This window comes from Sminthopsis crassicaudata, chromosome 1 (assembly GCF_048593235.1).
Source record: "Sminthopsis crassicaudata isolate SCR6 chromosome 1, ASM4859323v1, whole genome shotgun sequence".
NCBI lineage: Eukaryota > Metazoa > Chordata > Mammalia > Dasyuromorphia > Dasyuridae > Sminthopsis > Sminthopsis crassicaudata.
In genome coordinates, this window is record NC_133617.1 from 65550262 (window position 1) to 65574285 (window position 24024).

General features: G+C 38.6%; 1 protein-coding gene across 3 annotated transcripts in view; it reads right to left on the bottom strand.

Annotated features, from left to right (window-relative positions):
• SEMA6B (semaphorin 6B) overlaps window positions 1-10773 on the bottom strand; it is a 71182-nt gene extending 60409 nt beyond the window's left edge. For 2 of the 3 annotated variants that reach the window (XM_074308283.1, XM_074308284.1), the window contains exon 1: window positions 1083-1444. The gene's annotated coding sequence lies outside the window, so the exon portion shown is untranslated. Of the gene's footprint in view, window positions 1-1082; window positions 1445-10598 lie in introns of those variants that run through there. The other variant, XM_074308288.1, reaches the window with a different exon arrangement.
• Window positions 10774-24024: the final 13251 nt, after the last annotated feature.

Here is a 24024-nt window from a genome sequence, read left to right on the forward strand (position 1 = left end):
AGTGAATTGTGTGTTAACCCCTATTTCCAAATTGCATCTGACTTGGATTTTACATAATTCATGAAACTCCTCAAGCCATAACAAATTTTGTCCAGGTTCTAGACATGTCCTTGCTATGGATTTCCAATCATTTGAGGTTAGGACTTCATAAGACAAACCATCTAGTAACATTTTAACATAAGCTGATGTAGCCCCATAAAGGTTACAACCTTTTTTCAAATCTTTAATCTTATTCAAATCTAAAGGTGCATATCTTCTCCTTTTTTGACCTACAGAGTCAATATCTTCAATCACAGGATGTGCATGTATAAAATCACTTATATCCTGTCCTTCTCTTTTAGCTTTAACCAATGCTTTTTCTAATCTTGTCATAGGCTTAGGCTTCTTCACAGGCAATTCTGTTTGTGTTTCTACCTCTTCCCCTCCTCCTTCTTCCTCCACCTCTGAAGGTGGAGTTGATGTGGGCCCGTCAATAATCTGCTCTCTAGGGGGGGTTAAAGCTTCTTCAAGAGAATCAGAGTCATCACACCCTAATTCCTCATTTAAATTCCTTTGCTCTTGGGCAAGATCTTGATCTTTCCTTTTTTTCCTCACACTCCCTCTGTTCATTTTTAAAACTTTTCCTTCTCCTACAACTTGCTCAATAGTTTAAGGCTAATTGAACTATGTTGTAGATATAAAATACCTCTGCAGAAATTGAACGAGGCCCATTTTTGTGTGAAATTCTCTCATTTCAAATCCCACTAGCTCCCAGTTATCTACAGCTATCTTTTCTTCCTCTAAGAACCAAGGAAACGTGAGTCTTAATGCAGCCAAGAATTTAGCAATCTGTACCCAGGTTACAACTCTGCTCCTCAATTATCTTAATTATATTCTCTATAGTACCACTCTTGATTGGGGGTAGAGCTGAGGCTGCCGCTGGGGCTGGAGCTGAGTCGGTTGAGGTTGAAGGATTGTCTTTAGTTAACATCTGCCCCGTTTCAGCTATAAGAGATTGCTGGTTTAGCCCTTAACAAGTTAAGTTCCTTATTTGTCTATTAGAACACTCACTTAATCTTTAACAAAGTTTCCTTGTTACTCACGGTTATTTCTGTGTCAGAAAGTCTTTTCCACTGGAATCTGAATCGGAGGTTTTTCCACTGGAATCAGGATTGTGTCTGTCCCTGTTTGGGCGCCAAATTGCAATGGTCCAGTCTAGCTCCTCTGAAGGGCTCAGAATAAGTCCTTAAATGCAAAGGTCTGGACTAGCTCCTCTGAAGGGCTCAGAATAAGTCCTTGTCAGGATAAGCAAGAGCCCTTGCCCCATGTTGGGCGCCAATATGTAATGTGCTTTTGTCTCCAGAAACTGCCGATCTCTCTCTGGTCTAGAGGAGAGACTTCTTCCTCCAGAGAGCCGCCTCAAGTCTGGTCCAAACAAGACTCTCTATCTTTCGAGTGCTGCCCTCTTTTATTCTCCCAGAGAATGGGCGTGGGATAATGCAAAGGCTTCTGGGAAAAATTATTTCAACCAATGAACTTACTCCTCCTAAGCATGCAAGCTCCTCCCCAGGAATTCAAAGGGGTTGAACTCCTAGTAAAGACCAGAACTAGAGAATTGTTAAGTACCGACTTAGCACTTAGTAAGAACCTAATATCTCATTATCTCATTAGCACTTAGTAAGAACCCAACAACTTCTGACCTTCTCATTTGATTTAAATGGCCTTTTTTCTTAAGTTGCTAAGGACATGTTCCTTGCCAAATCTAAGGGTCTTTTCTCAATTCTATGCTTTTTTTTTTAAACCTCTGTTAGCTACTCTCTTCTCCTGGACATTCTTCTCTTTAAGTTTTCATGCTTTTCCTCCTACCTATTTCTTCAGGATCTTTTTCTGGATCTTCATTTAGGTCATGCCCATTAACTGTGGAGGTACCCCAAGGCTTTGTCTTAGTGTCTCTTCTCTTCTCCCTCTATATCACTTCACTTGGTGACCTCATTAGCTCCCATGGATTCAATGATCACTATACTGCTGATTTTTGGATCTATTTATCCAGCCCCAATCTCTCGTCTGACATCCAGTCTCACATCACCAACTAGCTAGACTAGATATCCTGTAGACATCTTAAACTTAACACATCCAATATGGAATGCGTTATTTCTCTCTTCCCCCCATCCCCACTCCTTTCCTCTTTTATTGTACAGGGCACTATCCTTCTCCTTGTCACTTAGGTTAGCTGAGTTGGGATCTTTAACTAGTACAACTAGTTAATGCTAGACTTAAAGTCAAAAAGACCTGCTTTTAAATCCTGTCTCAAACATTGGAATCTGGGGAGTATCATTTTAACTCTATATGCCTCGTTTTTTATCTATTGTGAAGATCGAATTAGCACCCTGGATACTTTAGAATCAGCCAGAGTCAGGATAAGCCAAAGTCTTTATGATCTTTTATGTTTTTTTTTTTGGGGGGGGGGTTAAGTGACTTGCCCAGGGTCACACAACTAGGAAGTGTTAAGTGTTAAGTGAGACTAGATTTGAACTTGGGTCCTCCTGAATTCAAGGCTGGTGCTCTATCCACTGAGCCACCTAGCTGCCCCATCTTTTATGGTCTTTAGGGATAGGAGTGAATTGGATGGATGCAGTATCTCCATGACCTCTCCTCTTCATCTCCCACCCAGAAGTGACTCTGGCTTGTCTTACTCCACCCCCTAATTCTTCCCACAATTCTCTATATAAACCAAAAGATCTAACAAGCACAGAATAGAGGGGCAGGCCATTTTCCAAGCATATGCTAACAAAGTATTGTCCAATCTGTAATTAGCCTTAAGTGCTTGGTTGTCCAACCTCACTGCATTAACTCAAGAGTTAACGCCCTTTAGGACCTGTATGTGCCAAAATGTTTGTGGCAGCCCTTTTCATAGTGGCTAGAAGCTGGAAGATGAATGGATGTCCATCAATTGGAGAATGGTTGGGTAAATTATGGTATATGAATGTTATGGAATATTATTGTTCTATAAGAAATGACCAACAGGAGAAATACAGAGAGGCTTGGAGAGACTTACATCAACTGATGCTGAGTGAAACGAGCAGAACCAGAAGATCATTATACACTTCAACAATGATACTGTACGAGGATGTATGCTGATGGAAGTGGATTTCTTCAACATAGAGAAGAGCTAATCCAATTCCAATTGATTAATGATGGACAGAACCAGCTACATCCAGAAAAGGAACACTGGGAAATGAATGTAAACTGTTATTTTTACCTTCTGAATCCAATTCTTCCTGTGCAACAAAAAATTCGGTTCTACACACATATATTGTATCTAGAATATACTGTAATATATTTAACATATATAAGACTGCTTGCCATCTGGGGGAGGGGGTTGGGGGAGGAAGGGGAAAAATCTGAATAGAAGTAAGTGCAAGGGATAATGTTGTAAAAAATTACCCATGCATATGTACTGTCAAAAAATGTTATAATTATAAAATAAAATAAAAATTAAAAAAAAAAGAGTTAACGCCCTTTAAATCTCCCGCTTTCTTTTGTTTTAGAACACAGGTGGGCACACCATCCCTGACTTCTCAGGGAGGTGAGAACCCCAAAAAGGAGGTGATCATGCCCTCCCTGACTTCTCAGGAAAGGAGGTGAAAACACTGAAAAGAAGGTGATCACATCCACCCTGACATCTCAAGAAGGGAGATGAAAAGCAACAAAGGGAAATGGGGATTGCTAGCGGGTTTCTGGGCTGAAGGGCCTTATTAGAAACAGGTATGCACAAACCCACCAGCATGGGAGATATTACACAAGCAATAATGCATAGGCATTATTGTGGTGACTTTCCCCACAGCCAGTGCAGGTTCAATGTAGTGTAACAAACATGAAGTGTACATGCAAGTAGTGATATAACAAACAATATAAATCAACATGGTATTTTAAAGATTTCCAGAAGTCCTAGAAGGAGGGTATGCAAATAACAATCACACATACACCTCCTTCAGCAGCCAAGAGATAGTCCAAAACCAATCTATTGTCCATTGCTTCATATGCCAGGGAATCCAATGATACCCACAATGTTTTGAAGTCTGCAACATTCTTTTTATGTGTTAAGGAATCAATGATTCTAGCAGATTTTGAAGTCCTGCAACAGTCTTATCATTTCTCAGGAAATCCAATGATTCCTAAGGGTTTTCAAGTCCTACAACAGTCTTATCATGTTTCAGAGAATCCAATGATTCCTGAGGGTTTTGAGGTTCTATAACAATCTTATCATATCTCAGAGAATCCAATGATTCCTGAGGGTTTTGAGGTCCTACAACAATCTTATCATGTCTCAGAGAATCCAATGATTCCTGAGGGTTTTCAAGTCCTACAATCTTATCATGTCTCAGAAAATCCAATGATTCCTTTTTTTTCCTACATAAATATAAACTTTTATTATTATTAGATTTTAAAATGTCACATTTACATGGCATTTTAGGATTTATAAAGAATTTTATATACTTCTCTCATTATTTATATCACAGTTTTACCAAAGTTTTATAAAACCATTTACTCTCCCAAAAGATTACCCTGGTATATATTACCATTTAGCTAGTCTTCCTGTTATGTGAGTATTTTTTTTAATTTTTATTTTTTTATTAATTTTATGATTATAAATTTTTTGACAGTATATATGCATGAGTAATTTTTTTTATAACATTATCCCTTGTATTCATTTTTCCAAATTTTCCTCTCCCTCCCTCTACTCCCTCCCCTAGATGACAGGCAATCCCATACATTTTACATGTGTTACAGTATAACCTAGATACAATATATGTGTGTAAATCCAATTTTCTTGTTGCAAGTTAAGTATTGGATTCCGAAGGTATAAGTAACCTGGGTAGATAGACAGTAGTGCTAATATTTTACATTCAATTCCCAGTGTTCCTTCTCTGGGTGTAGTTGTTTCTGTCCATCATTGATCAGCTGGAAGTGAGTTGGATCTTCTTTATGTTGAAGATATCCACTTCCATCAGAATACATCTTCATACAGTATTGTTGCTGAAGTGTATAGTGATCTGGTTCTGCTCATTTCACTCAGCATCAGTTCATGCAAGTCTCTCCAGGCCTTTCTGAATTCATCCTGCTGGTCATTTCTTACAGCGCAATAATATTCCATAGCCTTCATATAACATAATTTACCCAACCATTCTCCAATTGATGGCCACTGTTCTATCCACACTGGTGTAACAGTTTTCCATTGGATAGGAATAGGTGAAAGTGTTGGCAGGCCTTCAACAGCAGCCCTGCCTAAAAAGCCAAAGTGCTTATTTGTAATCCTATCTGCTGTAAAATGTCTCTTCCCCAGATTGATGGAGATTTTTTTCAACTATAAAAGGAGTAAAAACTCCTGTTTCACCTTCAAATATCCATCTCAAAGGCCTAGCACTAACTTCTCCTGCTATTGCTCCTCCTACCCCAGACATGTAGGTGTCTGCCTTATCTTTGGCCAGTGATTGAACCAGTTGGCACCTCTAATAACTGTATGCTCTGCACCAGTGTCTACCAGTCCTTCTAATGGTATGCCATTTAAATAGATAGTGAGCATAGGTTGATCAGCTATCACAGCTGCTGTCCAATATATTCCTGGATTTTGTTGCTTGGAATCAGAATTTGGGCGACTATCACCAGATTGCTTATTAGGAGTCTGTATCAGTAAACCTGATGCTACTACTTCATAAGTCACACATTGTCTGCCTGTGTTAGTGACTGGGTTATTAGCTACACATTCCCCAGTTTCCCACATCAGTGTATGGATGGATACTGTACTCTCAGGAGGTGAAATGGTCAAGCCTACTGTGCCTTGAGGCAAGGGATCCATAGGCTGGAGAGGAACAGATTTCACCTCTCCAGGGGGTATCTCAGTGTTCCCAGCTGTATACAATTCTATTCTCCCCAATTGTAATTCTTTCTCCCATCAGGTTGCTTCTTGGCTGATTGATTGTGTAATCCCTTTCTCCCATTAGATTGCTTCCTGGCTGATTGGTCATGTCTGGGTATTGAACTTTTAAAGGCTCTCTGGGTGTAGCATTAGCTATCATCATGCCCCAAGTATTTTTTGCCTTGGGCCCAGGGGCTGGGCCCCTCATCCCATTTACCTAAATCAATCTACATTTTGATGCCCAATGGAAGCCTCTGTTGCAATTTGGACATAGGGTATTAGGTCTTGTTCTCCCACCCTGTTTTCTTACTCTGTCTCTATGCTAACATTGAGCTTTCAGATGCCCTACTTTATCACATTAAAGCATTGACAAGTTTCTCTGGAAGTCCCTTGCCAAAAGGGACCCTGTCTTCCCATGTTCAGATCTTGAGAAGTCTGCATTATAGCCTGGCTTTAAAAGTTATTTGTGCCTACTGTGGCACAGCATCTTATGATCTCCTCTAAAGGAGCATCCTTATGCAATCCTAATATAATTCTTCTACATACCTCATTAGCATTTTCTTTAGCAAGTTGCCTTATCATAATTTCTGTTACTGCATTTTCACCTTTAGTTTGTATGACAGCTGTCTGCAAACGTCCCACAAAATCAGCAAAGGGTTCATTTGGCCCTTGTGCAATTTTTGTGAAGGCTTCACCCTTGTCGTTTTAATCTGGGAGAAAAGCCCATGCTTTGATAGCAGCAGCAGCATTTTGCTCATATGCTGGTATGGGGTAATTAATCTAGGATAAATTGTCTGTATAAGAACCTACACCTGTTAGTTGTTCATAGGTGATTGGAGGATTAACTCCACTATGACTATTTTGTTGGGCTTGTATCCTACAGAGCTCACTATATTCAGAAAGCCACAAGTTTTGTCCAGGTTCTAAGCATGTCCTTGCTATAGATTTCCATTCCCTAGGGGTTAAGACTTCATAAGGCAAATTCTGTAATAACATCTTTTTAAATCATTTAAAAATTAATTTTATAATTATAACTTTTTTTTGACAGTACATATGCATAGGTAATTTTTTACAACATTATCCCATATACTCCCTTCTGTTCCGATTTTTTCCCCTCCTTCCCTCTACCCCCTCCCCTAGATGGCAGGCATTCCCATGCATATTAAATATGTTATAGTATATCCTAGGTATAATATATATATATATATGTAGAACTGAATTTTGTTGTTGTTGTTGCAAAGGAAGAATTGGATTTGGAAGGTAAAAATAATCTGGGAAGAAAAACAAAAAATGCTAACTGTTTACACTCATTTCCCAGTGTTCCTTTTCTGGGTGGAGCTGATTCTGTCCATCATTGATCAATTGGAATTGGATTAGCTCTTCTCTATGTTGAAGATATCCACTTCCATCAGAATACATTCTCATACAGTAGCATTGTTGAAGTGTATAATGATCTCCTAGTTCTGCTCGTTTCACTCAGCATCAGTTGATGTAAGTCTCTCCAAGCCTCTCTGTATTTCTCCTGTTGGTCATTTCTTACAGAACAATAATATTCCATAACATTCATATACCATAATTACCCAACCATTCTCCAATTGATGGGCATCCATTCATTTTCCAGTTTCTAGCCACTACAAAAAGGGCTGTCACAAACATTTTGGCACATACAGATCCCTTTCCCTTCTTTAGTATTTCCTTGGGATATAAGCCCAGTAGTAGCAATGCTGGATCAAAGGGTATGCACAGTTTGATAACTTGTTGGGCATAGTTCCAAATTGCTCTCCAGAATGGCCAGATTCTTTCACAATTCCACCAACAATGTATTAGTGTCCCAGTTTTTCCACATCCCCTCCAACATTCATCATTATTTGTTCCTGTCATCTTAGCCAATCTGACAGGTGTGTAGTAATATCTCAGAGTTGTCTTAATTTGCATTTCTCTGAGCAATAGTGATTTGGAACACTCTTTCATATGAGTGGAAATAGTTTCAATTTCATCATCTGAAAATTGTCTGTTCATATCCTTTGACCATTTATCAATTTGAGAATGGCTTGATTTCTTATAAATTAAAGTCAATTCTCTGTATATTTTGGAGATGAGGCCTTTATCAGAACCTTTAACTGTAAAAATGTTTTCCCAATTTGTTACTTCCCTTCTAATCTTGTTTGCATTAGTTTTGTTTGTACAAAAGCTTCTTAATTTGGTGTAATCAAAATTTTCTACTTTGTGATCAATAATGATCTCTAGTTCTCCTTTGGTCACAAATTTCTTCCTCCTCTACAAGTCTGAGAGGTAAACTATCCTATGTTCCTTTAATTTATTTATGATCTCGTTCTTTATGCCTAAATTATAGACCCATTTTGATCTTATCTTAGTATGTGGTGTTAAATGTGGGTCCATGCCTGCTTTCTGCCATACTAATTTCAGTTTTCCCAGCAGTTTTTGTCAAATAATGAATTCTGATCCCAAAAGTTGGGATCTTTGGGTTTGTGAAATACTAGATTACTATTTTTATTCACTATCTTGTCCTGTGAACCTAACCTATTCCACTGATCAACTAGTCTATTTCTTAGCCAATACCAAATGGTTTTGGTGACTGCTGCTTTATAATATAGTTCTAGATCAGGTACAGCTAGGCCACCTTCATTTGATTTTTTTTTTTTCATTACTTCCCTTGAAATTCTCGACCTTTTGTTCTTCCATATGAATTTTGTTGTTATTTTTTCTAGGTCATTAAAATAGTTTCTTGGGAGTCTGATTGGTATAGCACTCTAAATAAATAGATTAGTTTAGGGAGTATTGTCATCTTAATTATATTTGCTCGGCCTATCCAAGAGCACTTAATGTCTTTCCAATTATTTAAATATGACTTTATTTTTGTGGGAAGTGTTTTGTAATTTTGCTCATATAATTCCTGACTTTCCTTTGGTAGATATATTCCCAAATATTTTATACTATCGACTGTTATTTTGAATGGAATTTCTCTTTGTATCTCTTGCTGTTGCAATTTATTGGTGATGTATAAAAATGCTGAGGATTTATGTGGATTTATTTTGTATCCTGCAACTTTGCTAAAGTTCTGAATTATTTCTAATAGCTTTTTAGCAGAGTCTTTGGGGTTCTCTAAGTATACCATCATATCATCTGCAAAGAGTGATAGTTTGATTTCCTCATTAGCTACTCTAATTCCTTGAATCTCTCAGCTCTTATTGCTGAGGCTAGCGTTTCTAGTACAATATTGAATAGTAATGGTGATAGTGGGCAATCTTGTTTCACTCTTGATCTTACTGGGAAAGGTTCCAGTTTATTGCCATTACATATGATCTTTACTGACAGTTTTAAATATATGCTCCTTATTATTTTAAGGAATAGTCCATTTATTCTTATACTCTCAAGTGTTTTTAGTAGGAATGGATGTTGGATTTTATCAAATGTTTTTTCTGCATCTATTGAGATGATCATATGGTTTTTGTTAATTTGGTTATTGATATAGTTGATTATGCTAATAGTTTTCCTAATATTGAACCATCCCTGCTTTCCTGGTATAAATCCCACTTGGTCATAGTGTATTATCCTGGGGATGATTTTCTGTAGTCTTTTTGCTAACATTTTATTTAAGCTTTTAGCATCAATATTCATTAGGGAGATTGGTCTATAATTTTCTTTCTGTTTTCAGCTTACCTGGTTTAGGTATCAGTCCCATGACTGTGTCATAAAAGGAATTTGGTAGGACTCCTTCAATCCCTATTTTTTCAAATAGTTTATATAGCATTGGAGTTAGTTGTTCTTTAAATGTTTGGTAGAATTCACATGTAATGTAATAACATCTTAACATAAACTGATGTAGCCCCATAAAGAGTGCAAGCCTTTTTCAGGTCTTTGAGGATTTCTATATCAAAAGGAGTATATCTTCTACTTTCTTGACCTGAAGAGTTAAACTGTTGAATTACAGGATACATTCCTATTTTCAAATCAGCTAAATCTTGCCCTTCTTCCATGGCTTTAAATAGTGCCTTTTGCAATCTAGTCATAGGAGGGAGTGATTGCTGGGGATGGAGGTGCTGGTGGTATCACTGCCCCTCCCACTACTCCTCCTCCCTCCATCCTGGAAGGAGGAGTTGATGGGGGCATGTCAAGAACCAGTTCTGGTTTAGGCAGGGTTGAAGCTGTCTGGTCAAAGTGAGAATCACCACATCCTTCATCCTCACTTAACTCTACATGCTCTCTAGTGATATTGCTATTAATCTGTTCATTGTCTTCTTCTTTTTCCTCACACTTCCTCATTTGGCTGTTCTTAATTTTTTTTTCTTTTTTCTATAACTTGCAGGATTCTTTAATTATATTGTATATATAGAATGTTTCCTTGGAAATTGAACCTAGGACCTTTATCATTGTATTATTCACATAGTTGATCTCCTACTAGTTTCCTATTATCTGTCCCTATATCTTCTTCCTTTAAGAACCAAGGGGACCTGTGTTCTAATGCACCCAAGAGTTTAGTGATCTGCAACCAAGTTATAATTAAGCCTTGTCCCTTGATCAACTTAGTATGCTTTCTATAATGCCCCCTAGGGCAGGGGTGGGGGTGGAGCTGGGGATGGGGGAGAATCTTTTCCTAATATCTGCCCCATTTCAGCTAGAAAAGGTTACTATTTTAGCCCTTAACAAAGTAAGTTCCTTGCTTGTCTATTAAAATACTCACCCTATTTCCTGGTCACTGGGGACTTCTTGAGTGAAATTAGGGTCCTTGGTCTACATGTTGGGCACCAGAGTTAGCACCCTGGATACCTTAGAATCAGCGGAAGTCAGGATAAGCAAAAGTCCTTGGTCTTTATTCTTGGTCTTTAGGGGTAGGAGTGAATTGGATGAATGCAGTATCTCCATGACCTCTCCTCTTCATTTCCCACCCAGAAATGACTCTGGCTAGTCTTACTCCACCCCCAGTGTCTCCTACAATTCTCTGTATACACCAATTATCCAGCCAGCACAGAATAGTGGGAAGGGCCATTTTCCAAGCATATGCTTATAGAGTATTGTGCAATTGGTAATTAGCCTCAAGTGCTTGGTTGTCTGACTTCAGTGCATTAACTTAAGAGTTTCAGCCCCTTTACAATCTATAAAGTGGAGATAATAATATCTACCTCATGGGGTTGTTGTGAAAACCAAATGAGACAACATGGAATATGCTTTGCAAACCTTAAAGTGATCCATGTTTGCTATAATTATTAGCTGCTGTCATGTGACTCCAAATTCATCATACTTCTACCACACCATTCTGTTACCAGTTGACGGCCAAGGAAAATCCATATTCCTGTGCTTGACATTCAAGGCTATTTGAAATCTGGTGCTACTTTACTATTCTAGCAAAATTTTACTAAGTGTCCATTCTGTTAGCACTATTAATGGTGTTACAAATATTATCTCAATCTTTCCTTAAAATAATTCTGAAGTAGGTGATTTTATTATCCCAATTTTATAGTTGAGAAAACTAAGACAAATAAGGGTTAAGTAATTTATCTAGAGTCTCACAGTATTTGAGGCCACATTTGAACTCAACTCTTCCTGAATTCAGGCCCAGGATTCTATTCACTGTGGGACCTAGTTAGGGCCTGTGCTTCCTCTCTCTATTTTACCTTTACCTTACCTTATGGACCATTTTCTCTCTTGATATGACTCATCACTCCATTCTCCAGCTCTCAGCTCAGTTATTTTTGTCCCAGAAGAAATTAGTCTCCATTACAACTCTGGGTCAAGGCAGCTGGAGATTTGATACAGTAGTTTTTTGTTTTTTTCTGGGGGGTAGGTGGAGTGTCAGGGATGAGTATCAGAATACCTATCACAACTCTGAATGAGTCCCCTAAGAGGCAGAAGTAAATGTTCATCCTTGGGCTTGGATGTTAGGCTCAGGAGTTATGACTAATTATGAGTTCCTCCTACCACATACCTTTGATGTGTAGCAATTTTATTTTTAATTTTCACTGATATATTTCATTTTTATATCACTTTAATTTCCCAATCTTTCCTCTCTCTTTTTCCTCCTGCTCTATAGAAAGCCATCCTTTACATAAAAATAAAAAAGAGGAATAAAAAAAACCCACTTCAGTAAAATTAGCCAACATATCAATCCAGTTGGACATCAAGTGCAGCATTCCACAGGCACTGTCTCCATTTCTGCCAGAAAAAAAGGGAAATACATCTTTATATCCCTTCTTTAGAATCAATCTGGGCCATTATAATTTTACAGCATTTACTTTGGATTTTTTCATGTTTCTCTCTTTATTTTTGTTGTCATCATTGTCTTCCTGGTTCTGCATACTTCACATTGCATCAGTTCATATAAGTTTTCTCATTCTTTTCTGTATTCATCATATTCTTCATTTTTTTTTTTTTGTAGAGCAGAAGTTTTCCATTATATTCATTTGTTACAACTTGTTGAGTTGTGTCCCAGTTGATAAATATCTACTTTGTTTCCAGTTCTTTGCTACTAAAAAGCATTTATGGAGAAGTTATGTATATTAATGTATGGACAGTAATGTATTTTTAGATGGCCAAGGTGTGTGGATTAATTTTGTCACAAGGTTTTTAAAATTTTTTTCTCTTGATTTCTAATTGGGGAACTGTGGTTGAAGATTAGTAATAGTGATGCCCCTCAAAATGTCCTTTGAAACATTTTTAAAATTATGTAAAAGAGAAAAGAAGGAAATTCAGAAGGAAGCACAAATCAGCAGTTTAGCTTTGAAAATAAAACGTGGTATTTACTACATACTTTTTTAAAAAGCCAGTGGTATAAAATAAAGATTTATCATTTCATAGAGAATTCTCTTTCTCTATATATGGAAATGCTTTTAAAAAGAGTTTAAGTTTAGAATTTAAAAAAGTAAAAGATATTTTAAAGTGTATGTCAATGTTTTTGAAGTTTATAGAACTCCTGGACTTTATATCTCTTTGTCTTTTCATTAGCATCTTGCTAATGTCTTTTCTCTCTGTCTTTCTGCACACCAAGATTAGATTTGTGGCTCCCCTGGAGCTGTTCCTAAGGACGTTTTCTAAAACTGTTTTCTCAGGCAGCTCTCCCCAGTCTGTAGGAACCACCCAGAAATGATCTTCTTTGGCAGCCTTGAACCCTGGGTCCCTAGTTAGGACTTGATCACTGAGTATTAAGAATTAGAATTCTCTGGGATGTTTCTTTTAATTTTCATTGAATCATTGGCTTATGCCCTCCATGAGGTCACTGGGTCAGAAACCTTAGGTGGTGATTTCTAACCCATTACTCTAGAGATTAAATCTGAAACATCACCTTCCTTCCTTCCTTTCTTCCTCCCTCTCTTTCCCTATCCTCCCCTCTCTCCCTTCTTCCCTCATTTACTCCTTCCTCCCTCCCTTCTTTACGCCTTCCTCCCTCCTTTACTCCTTCCTCCCTTCCTCCCTTCCTTCCTTCCTTCCTTCCTTCCTTCCTTCCTTCCTTCCTTCTTCCCTCCCTCCCTCCCTCCCTCCCTCTCTCTCTCTCTCTCTCTCTTTCTCTCTTTCTTTCTTTCTTTCTTTCTTTCTTTCTTTCTTTCTTTCTTTCTTTCTTTCTTTCTTTCTTTCTTTCTTTCTTTCTTTCTTTCTTTCTTTCTTCTTCTTTCTCTCTCTCTTTCTCTCTTTCTTTCTTTCTTTCTTTCTTTCTTTCTTTCTTTCTTTCTTTCTTTCTTTCTTTCTTTCTTTCTTTCTTTCTTTCTTTCTTTCTTTCTTTCTTTCTTTCTTTCTTTCTTTCTTTCTTTCTTTCTTTCTTTCTTTCTTTCTTTCTCTTCTTCCTCCTAGTTCTATCTCATTATTTCTCCTACCTTTCTCTTTTTTTCCTTCCATTTCTATCCTGTTCTCTTTGACTCTTCCTCTTTTGTTACTCTTTTCTTCCTCTATGTCTCCCTCTATGTCTCCTTGTTGATTTTCTATTCTTTCTTTACTTCTTTATTCCCTCCATGTCTCCATCTGTTTCATCTACCAGCCTATTTCTCTTTGTCCCTTCCTTTCTTCTTCTCTCTTTCTCCATTTCTCTCCTTTTCTCCCTCACCTTGTTCAATAAGGAAAAATATTTATTTGCTAACTAACCCTTATATTTCCCTTGGCCTCACTTCTCAGGGGAATTAATTTAATGGTTGGAGTCACCCTCTGATTTGGCCTTCTCCTCTGAGACCCTGCTCACCCTTATTTCCCAATGGCCATCCCTAACTTTAACTTAAGGAACTCAAATCCCAGAGTCCTTGAAGCCACCTAGCCCAAGGTCAATAGCTTTCATACTACTGCATATCTGAACAGTGGATGAAGGGAGGAAATGAGGAAGATGAAGAGGGCTTGAAGAGCTCTTATCCCTATCTGGAGCTTGCCAAAGGCCCCATGGCCCTGTATGAAAATATTGAGAAGGGGTGTCTGCACAATTTGCATAATATTTGCATACTATTAGCATGCAATTTACATATGTCTACATAGCCCAGCAATTCTATTCACAAGTGATTTGGAAGTTAAAATGTTATTATTAAGGGCCCTGGAGGTGGCTTCTTCTTGATTTTCCTTTGCTTTATTTCAGCTTTGAATCCTCTAGTGTTAGAGACACAGAACTTTGGATTCTTAGAAAATGAAGCCTTTGAATTAATAGAATCTTAGAAAATAACATATTTGAATCATGGAATCTTAGTGTCATAAAATCTTTGCATATTCAAGATATGAGAACTCTTGTGGACCACCTCATTCAATATGATTATTTGACATATGGAGAAACTGAGACCTAGAGAAGGGAAGGGACTTCTCTGGGTGACTTGGATCACACATCCCCCTGATTGACAACATTATACTATTTTCTTGACCCCCTCTCCTTTAGATAGACAGGAAGGAGATGAGAGACCTCTAGATTCTGAAGAATATAAGGGATGGAGGGACGTTGAGAATGCAGACCCTTGACCTAGAAAAACATCCCATAGAGAGGCTGGATAATTCCTTTCTGGGTTGGGAAATTGAGAAGCATGCATGAGGGTATGAAAAAAGTCTCAGGAGCTTTGCATTCTTTATGAGTTCTGACCTGCTTTGAGGTAGAATGGGAAAAGAAGTTCTAAGAGATTCTAAGCTATTCTGGGCAGGTTCTAAACTGTCCCAGAGGAGATTTCTAAGGATTCTGAACTGTGTTAGGTCAATTCCCAGTTGCTCTAGGGGTTTTTCCTAGTAGGTTAGATTTGTTGCCCAGTTGAATGGAAATTTTTTGAGGATAGGGACTATTTCATTCTCCCCCTTTGGAACTTCAATGCCTAGTATATTCACATAGTAGGTACTTAATAGTATCTAGTAGGTACTTAATAAATATTTGATGAATGAATAAATGAATGTTTATCAGCCTATATTTTGCTCTCCCTCTCTCAAACTGTTATATTGCTGCGTACTCTCTCTCTCTATACAAGAGCCTAAGTTTTGGAGGAGAAGAAGGAAATTCTAGATAGATTCTACGTGGCACATGGGCTGTAGTGGCCCTCTTCAGACACAGAGTAAGATATTGTCACTTTTCCTTGATGTGGGACCTTCTTACCAGCAGGGATGGCAGAGCTACCTGCAACTAGACTATCATATTGTCTTCCAAGGTGGGGAACTCATTAGGAGGGAGAGAAAGAGAAAAAAAAAAAGAGAGAGAGAGAGAGAGAGAGAGAGAGAGAGAGAGAGAGAGAGAGAGAGAGAGAGAGAGAGAGAGAGAGACTTCAGTGATGTATCTATTTTTCCTCCTGCTGCTATATTTATAGATTCCCTTTGAAGCCTGGCAGTTGCAGCTGACCTGGTTCCTGGGTTTTGGGAAGAAGAGGCAGTCTTCTCCAAAATCAGCCTTTTAGCCAAGGGTGTCTGTATTGGCCAGATCCCTGTAGAGAATGGAGAAAGAGAAACACACAAGGTCAGAGGGTCAGATTCAATGGGGCTGAGCACACAATATCCCAACCTTATTTTGTTCTCTCAAGATTTAATAGAGGGGATCCTGGTCTGACCACTGACTCTGTGACTTTGAGTAAACCCCTTTCTATTGGTCTCAGTTTCTCCACCTCCACAGGTATTTGAATCTTAGCTCTAAGCTTGGAGACAACTCAAATCTAACCTTTGTAAAAGAGTGCCCAGTCACTCCCTGCCTTTTCTCCCAGCACCTTCTTTCTGAGATTGCCTTCCATTTTCCCTATATCTTGTATATAAAAAGTTGTTTTCATGTAGAATGTAAGCTCCCTGAGAGCAGAGATAATACTTCCCATCCTCCTCTTTGCCCTAGCATTTAGCTCAGCACTTGACACTTAGAAAGTGCTTAATAGAAGCTTGTTGATAGAATAACTGCCTGACTTCTTAGCCAGATGACCTTATGTGGGCAAGTCACAAACTCTCTGAGTCTTGGTTTCCCCATTTATAAAATAAAGAATTTAGACTAGGTTCCCTTTACCTTTAATTTGTGGCTCTTTTCTCATTACCTTTCTAGAACTGGGATTTAATTTAAACACATACGTGTACATCCTAAATTAAAGGAGTTTGCACTTAGCTAGGTGGTGCAGAGGAGAGAGTAGTGGGACTAGAATTAGGAAGATTTGAGTTCAAATTCAGCTTCAGACACTTAAAAGCTGGGTAACCCAGTTTAAGCCACTTAAGTCTATTTTATTTCAGTTTCCTCAACTGTAAAATGAGAATATTAAATAGATTTGGAGTGAGAGACCTGAGGTCCAAATCTAAGTATACTTACCATCTGGATGATTATACTCTTCCCTTTTCTAGTTCTGTTTCTTTTTCTGTAAAATGATAGGATTAGGAAAATGACAGGGTTCTTGATCCCTTTGATACGTGGAACCTATAACCATAACCTATAACCATAGGTGAAACCTATGGACTCCTCAAAATAATGTTTTGTTTTTATTTTTAAATATTTTATTTTTACTTTCAGTTCTGAATTCTCTCTTCTTCCTGACCTCTATTTTTTAAATTCATGGAGTAAATCAATAAGCATTTTTTATATTTTTGTTTTTCATTTATATTTATTTTATATTTTTATATTTCATTTCTCCTCAATTACATATAAACATTTTTAACATATAAAAATTTTTCGAATATAATTAAGATGACAATACTCCCTAAACTAATCTATTTATTTAGTGCTATACCAATCAGACTTCCAAGAAACTATTTAAATAACCTAGAAAAAATAACAACAGAATTCATATGGAACAACAAAAGGCAGAGAATTTCAAGGGAAGTAATGAAAAAATAATTAAGTGAAGGTGGTCTAGCTGTACCTGATCTAGAACTATATTATAAAGCAACAGTCACCAAAACCATTTGGTATTGGCTAAGAAATAGACTAGTTGATCAGTGGCATAGGTTAGGTTCACAGGGCAAGATAGTGAATAAAAATAGCAATCTAGTGTTTGACAAACCCAAAGATTCCAAATTTTGGGATCAGAAATCATTATTTGACAAAAACTGCTGGGAAAACTGGAAATTAGTATGGCAGAAACTAGGCATGGACCCACATTTAACACCACATAGTAAGATTAGATCAAAATGGGTCCAAAATTTAGGCATAAAGAACGAAATCATAAATAAATTGGAGGAACATGGGATGGTTTATCTCTCAGACTTGTGGAGGAGGAAGGAGTTTGTGTCCAAGGGAGAACTAGAGACCATTATTGATCACAAAATAGAAAATTTTGATTACACCAAATTAAAAAGTTTCTGCACGAACAAAACTAATGCAAACAAGATTAGAAGGGAAGTAACAAATTGGGAAAACATTTTTACAGTTAAAGGTTCTGATAAAGGCCTCATCTCCAAAATATACAGAGAATTGACTTTAATTTATAAGAAATCAAGCCATTCTCCAATTGATAAATGGTCAAAGGATATGAACAGACAATTTTCAGATGATGAAATTAAAACTATTTCCGCTCATATGAAAGAGTGTTCCAAATCACTATTGCTCAGAGAAATGCAAATTAAGACAACTCTGAGATATCACTACACACCTGTCAGATTGGCTAAGATGACAGGAACAAATAATGATGAATGTTGGAGGGGATGTGGAAAAACTGGGACACGGATGCATTGTTGGTGAAGTTGTGAAAGAATCCAACCATTCTGGAGAGCAATCTGGAATTATGCCCAAAAAGTTATCAAAATGTGCATACCCTTTGACCCAGCCATACTACTACTGGGCTTATATCCCAAGGAAATACTAAAGAAGGGAAAGGGATCTGTATGCGCCAAAATGTTTGTGGCAGCCCTTTTCATAGTGGCTAGAAGCTGGAAGATGAATGGATGTCCATCAATTGGAGAATGGTTGGGTAAATTATGGTATATGAATGTTATGGAATATTATTGTTCTGTAAGAAATGACCAACAGGAGAAATACAGAGAGGCTTGGAGAGACTTACATCAACTGATTCTGAGTGAAACGAGCAGAACCAGAAGATCATTATACACTTCAACAATGATACTGTACGAGGATGTATGCTGATGGAAGTGGATATCTTCAACATAGAGAAGAGCTAATCCAATTCCAATTGATTAATGATGGACAAAATCAGCTACATCCAGAAAAGGAACACTGGGAAATGAGTGTAAACTGTTATTTTTACCTTTTGAATCCAATTCTTCCTGTACAACAAGAAATTCGGTTCTACACACATATATTGTATCTAGAATATACTGTAATATATTTAACATGTATAAGACTGCCTGCCATCTGGGGGAGGGGGTTGGGGGAAGAAGGGAAAAAATCTGAATAGAACTAAGTGCAAGGGATAATGTTGTAAAAAATTACCCATGCATATGTACTGTCAAAAAAAAGTTATAATTATAAAATTAAATAAAAATTAAATTAAAAAAATAAAAAAAACATATAAAATTTTTTAACATTCATTTTTTAAATGAGTTCCATATTCTATCTCTTCTATCTCTTCCTTCCCTCTTTTCATGTCTCTGAGAAGGATATTAGATATAGATTATCTGATGTGATAACCTATGTCTCTGATTTAGGTTATACTTATGCAACCATCAACAAGAATTATTACATTTTTACCATGGATTAGACACTGAGCTAAGTGTTGGGGACTGATTTCAAAGAAAAGAAAGGAGTGAAGTGGAAGGGAGGGCTAATGGTAGCAAAGTCCAGAAAATAAAGGATGACTGGTTTGGGTCCTTCCTCAAAATGAAGGTTTAGGGAGGAATTCATCACTGCGAGAGGGAGAGGCCATAGGGACTGAAGGGGAAGAAGTAAAATGTAACTTATAAAGCAAATCAATTACATATGAAATAACTATCAATTTTTCTTAAGTTTATGGATCCTAGGTGAAGAGCCTTTGCATTAAATGATTCCTAAGAATTCTAATTCCTGTGATTTCAAAGGGAGGCAGTTGAAATGAAAGGATTGAGCCTTTCTAAGTCTCTAGGAACCTGGTGGGACAGTTCCTAGAATCAAAAAGACCTGAAATCAAATGTCACCTTAGATGCTTACTAGCTATGTGACTCTAAGCAAGTCACTGAATTCTGTTTGCCTTGATTTCCTCAGTTGTAAAATAAGTTGGAGAAGGTAGTTAGAATGGCAAACCATTCTAGTATCTTTGCCAAGAAAGTCCCAAATGGGATCATGAAGAGTCAGACACCACTGAACAACAATTCTCAAGTATAAAAATGGGAATAATAACCTATCTCCCAGAGTTATGAGGATCAAATATGATAAAATATGTATGCTTAGCAAAGTGCCTAGACTATAGTGGGCCCTATATAAATGCTGTACTCCATTCTTCTTTTTGCCCTTGACTTTCTGTCTCTGGGAGTTCTGTAACTTGGGCGGCAGAACTAGAGTGACCCGATTTCTACAAATTTAGAAGGCATTGACAGCATTTGCTGCCCTTCCAAGCTAAAACCAATAGAGTTCAGCAATTAGTTAGCAAAGGTAATTAGATAAAATAGAAAGCTACCAGATGGAGTTCTGCCCAGATTCTTCCCAGTTTCTCATCACCCTCACAACAACCTAGTGCTGGCGTCCTGGGCTGGAGAGGGCTCCTTTTTTCACCTTGGGTGGCCTTGTAGTCCCACTTCAATTGAAGGCAATCTTCCTATCTGTTGTCTATCTTTGTTGCTCTCACAAAATTTTTTTTTTAATCTGGGCTATTCTTTCCTGAGCTCCCCAAGGACTAAAACTTTTCCTTCCTATCTTTTCATCTTTCTCCACAAACATAATTCTCTTTTTCCTCCTGACCCTTTCTTCTCATCTCATTTTCTATTTCCTGTGATTCTCTAAAGAACTTTACCAAGGAATTTTTTTGCAATGGGGGGCAAAATACCACAAAACTTTCCCTCGAGAAACCAAGTGGAACAAAGTAATAAGTAGGGAGATCCACTGGGGACCAAGGAGTTTCACCCCCAGCCCTCCATCTGTTCTATTTTAGCTAATTATTCTTGCTAACTAGTGAAGCTCTATTGTTTCTAACTGCCAGAGAACAGCAAGTGTTGTTGGCATCCTCAAAAATCAGTATCCTGGGATAAAGCTTAGTCACTTGATAATTCTGGTTCCCAATACGGTTCACTGTCCTGCCCTTGGCTTACCTAGACCCAGACCCTTCAAGGTCAAGTTCTTGACATTTGAGACTCTCTAGTCATGGCCTTTCTCTGATAAAAAACCTTGGGTTTTCAAGGACTTCCAAATTCTAACATTGTGAATCATAGGACTGGGATTCAAGTTTCAGTTCTAAAACTTAAAATATGTGACTTTGTTCAAAGCCACCCTTTATGTCCCCATTTCCTCACTTATAAAATGAGGATACTAAATCTAGTGTTAATTTCTTCTTTCAGTCAATTAACAAGTATTATTATGCACCTATTACGTGCACTGAGGCACTGAGGATACAAAGGGAAAAAAACAAACCCAAAAGCAAATGGCTCCTAGTGTTAAGAAGTTTATATTCTATCTGGGTAAATAACATATACACATACAATGACATGTGCAATATACCAAATAAATGCAAGGTAATGGGATAGGGTGAAGAGGTACTGAGAGCAAGAGGTTCAGGGAAAGTCTTCTGTAGATTGAGATACTTGAGCTGAATTTTGAAGGACGCTGGGGATTTGGGGGAGTAGGAGTGAATAGCAAGCATGGGGCATCATTAGTGCAAACTTTGGCTAGCTGCTAAGCTATGTGAAGGGGAATATACAACAAGGCTGGGAAAGTAGATTGGAGACAGATGTGAAGGCTTTAATACCAGACAGAGGAGCTTTTATTTGGTCCTGGAGGACATAGGGAGCCACAAGGTCATTGTGGGATGGAGACTTAAAATGCTATAGAAATGAGAGCCATAGTTCTTATTCCTCCATCTTTTTCTTTTTCTGCTCACCTGCATACCCCTCCCTTTTAGATAATCTGTCTTCCACTCTCCTAGGTCAGGATTTTTTTCTTTCCTCTAAGTCTTTGTAAGTCTGTCCCCTTCCCCTACAGCACCCTCCCTCTTTTCTCTAGCTGTCTGGGTACTCCCTTGCCTTGGATGCCCAGCTCAACCTCTTCCAGGAAGCCCGTCCTGCCCAGCCTAGACCTAAATGACCTCTCCCAGAACTCTCTAAGCTTCTCCAGTCCTGACTGCAAGAGGCTGCCTGGTCTAATGGTGAATCATTTTTATTATTTCCTTCGTCTGAGGCTTGTCTTCTCAAATAGACTAGGGACTGTTATCTCCTTCTATTACCTCTCCCATATCCCCTAGCACAGAGCTGGCCTGGAGGGGGAGGGAGTGCTAGAAGGGGATGATGGACAATAACAGCAGGAAACTGCCTCTTTACAGAAAGGGCAGGAGAGGAATAACCCTCACAGGGTTAAGCCCAAGTGGTGGGGAAGCCTCGAAAGCAACAGAGATATTCCATGACTAAGAAGACCAGAATGTAGCCAACTGTGAGGGGCCCAGGATTTAGGCCTCCTCCTCCCCCCAACTGTTTTGAGCCAGAGTGACTCACATTTCTATTCTGAATGGGGCTGCTGAGTGATGAATCTCTGAGCTCCCTTTCCCAGCTCAGCCCTGAAGGAAAGGGCTAGAGCATCTCAAAACTGGAAGGGACCTCACGCAGACCTCATGAGCAGCACTTTTGTCATTAGTATTGTTCTTCTTTTCCGCATCTTTTTTTAAAAATGGAGTTCAGATAGAAATGTTCCTGGGACAGCTTGCTCTCCTGCGAGTGGTCTTTTATATCTAATGTTCAGCAGTCTATTGCACAGGGGGATGAAATGATTGCATTTGGTAATTGAATAAAAGTGTTGGGATGTATGTTCTTCTCCTGAAGGCGAAGAGATCTTTGGGACAGCTCCAGGAGCAGAAATGATGATGGGGATGTGTTCCCTCATCCTGTTCCCACAGGGTTTTGATTTCTTTCACTGGATTTCCTTCTTCATGAAAGGCAATAGAGCAAAGTGGCTAGTGAGCTGACTTTGGAGGTAGGAAAACTTGGGTTCTATATGCCTCTCCTCAACACAGAAACACACACACACACACATATACACACACACCTACCAGGTTCTAGGCAACTCTGCTTATCAGTTTGCAGGAAAGGTACCAACTTGCACTGATGGAAGGAATTTCCTTATCCTGGGGTTCTCTCTGCCAATGAAATCACAGTCAGCCTGTCACTGTCAATATTTCTCCATTTTATATAACTTGGAGGTCTAAGATTCTGGCATGGCAACATCCATCTTAAAATATTGTTGCCTTATGATTATTCCCAGATTCTGTAGCCCTTCCAGGTCACAAACACTTTCTTCATAATAGCTGTGTAGTCTGACTATGATGATGTCTTTTTACAGATGAAGAAAACTCTGAGCTAGAGAAGGAAAATGAATCCTCTAGTGAATGTTTGAGGACTCAAATCCAGGGGTGTTTGATTCCATTCCACTACCCTTTGCCTGCATGATTCTCTTAGGGACATTTGAAAATTAGAAGAAGCAAGTCCTTGTCCAGAGGCTCTAAGTTTGGGGGCCCTTCCTGGAGAGGAGACAGAAGGAAGTCAAGGACCCAAAACTTTGGGGCCCCAGATTTCCTTCTGGTGGGGAACAATGGAGAAATATCAACTTTCAGTATTCTCTGGTGACCCCTCTACTTTTTCACTTTCCTTCCTGACTGATTCCTCCAGATTAATTGACTCCTCTCCTGATTGTGGTCCTCCCCATCTTGATTCAATCAATCCCACTCAGGAGTCAGCTCTTTCTACCCTAAGGCTCAGAGGGGATGAATTAAAAGTCCTCCCCCCTCATATATCTGACACTTAAGTTCTGCTTCTGCAGGGCTTGAAATGTCCCAGAGACCACAGGGAGATGGAAGGAGTCCAGGTATCCTGTATCCCTCTACTAAGGCCAGAAAATGTTACCTCCATGCATGTTTAAAAGAATAGTATAACAATGCAATACAACACATATAACACAACATGACATGATACAATACAATACAATATACCGGATTGTATACAGAGCTCTCACTAGACTTTGGGTAAGATACAAAGCTAAATAACAAAGTATCTTCTAAGCTTATGAGTAGTGAGATAAGATACCATCCATTTATTAATTCAACCAGCTTTTATTAAGCACTCACTATGAGAAAGCCACTGAATTGACAGTTTTCTCAAGAACATGGCTTCTCCCTTTCTATTGGTCCCTTCATCCCTCCCTCCCTGACAGGGCCCCCAGGCCTGTTACCCCCTTCTAGGAGAACAGGTGTGTGTGGATTCCGAAGCTGGAGCCTGGTTATAGTGATTCAATCCCTTTCGGAAGCAGAATGAGAAGGGACTGAGTTCCAGGGGCACCTTGAAATGAAAAGCTAGAAATACCAACAGCTGTTGGCTGGGAGGGAGGGTGCAGAGAAGAGGAAGGGAAGGAAATGGTCCTAGGCAGAGGGCACAAGGTTTTGCTGTCAGGAAAAGGACATCAGCAATCACCCTACCCGAAAAGGAGAGGCTGGGAATATGAACTTCTGGATAGGCAGGGAGGAGCTGTGGGTAAAATTAGACCTCTTCCACCTCCCTGTCCCTATCTCCCTTCCCCTGACTTCTCCCCAAAACCCAAGAGGATGATGAAGTTAATTCTTGAATGTTCTTTCCATTTTTCTGCCTAGCTTTGAAGG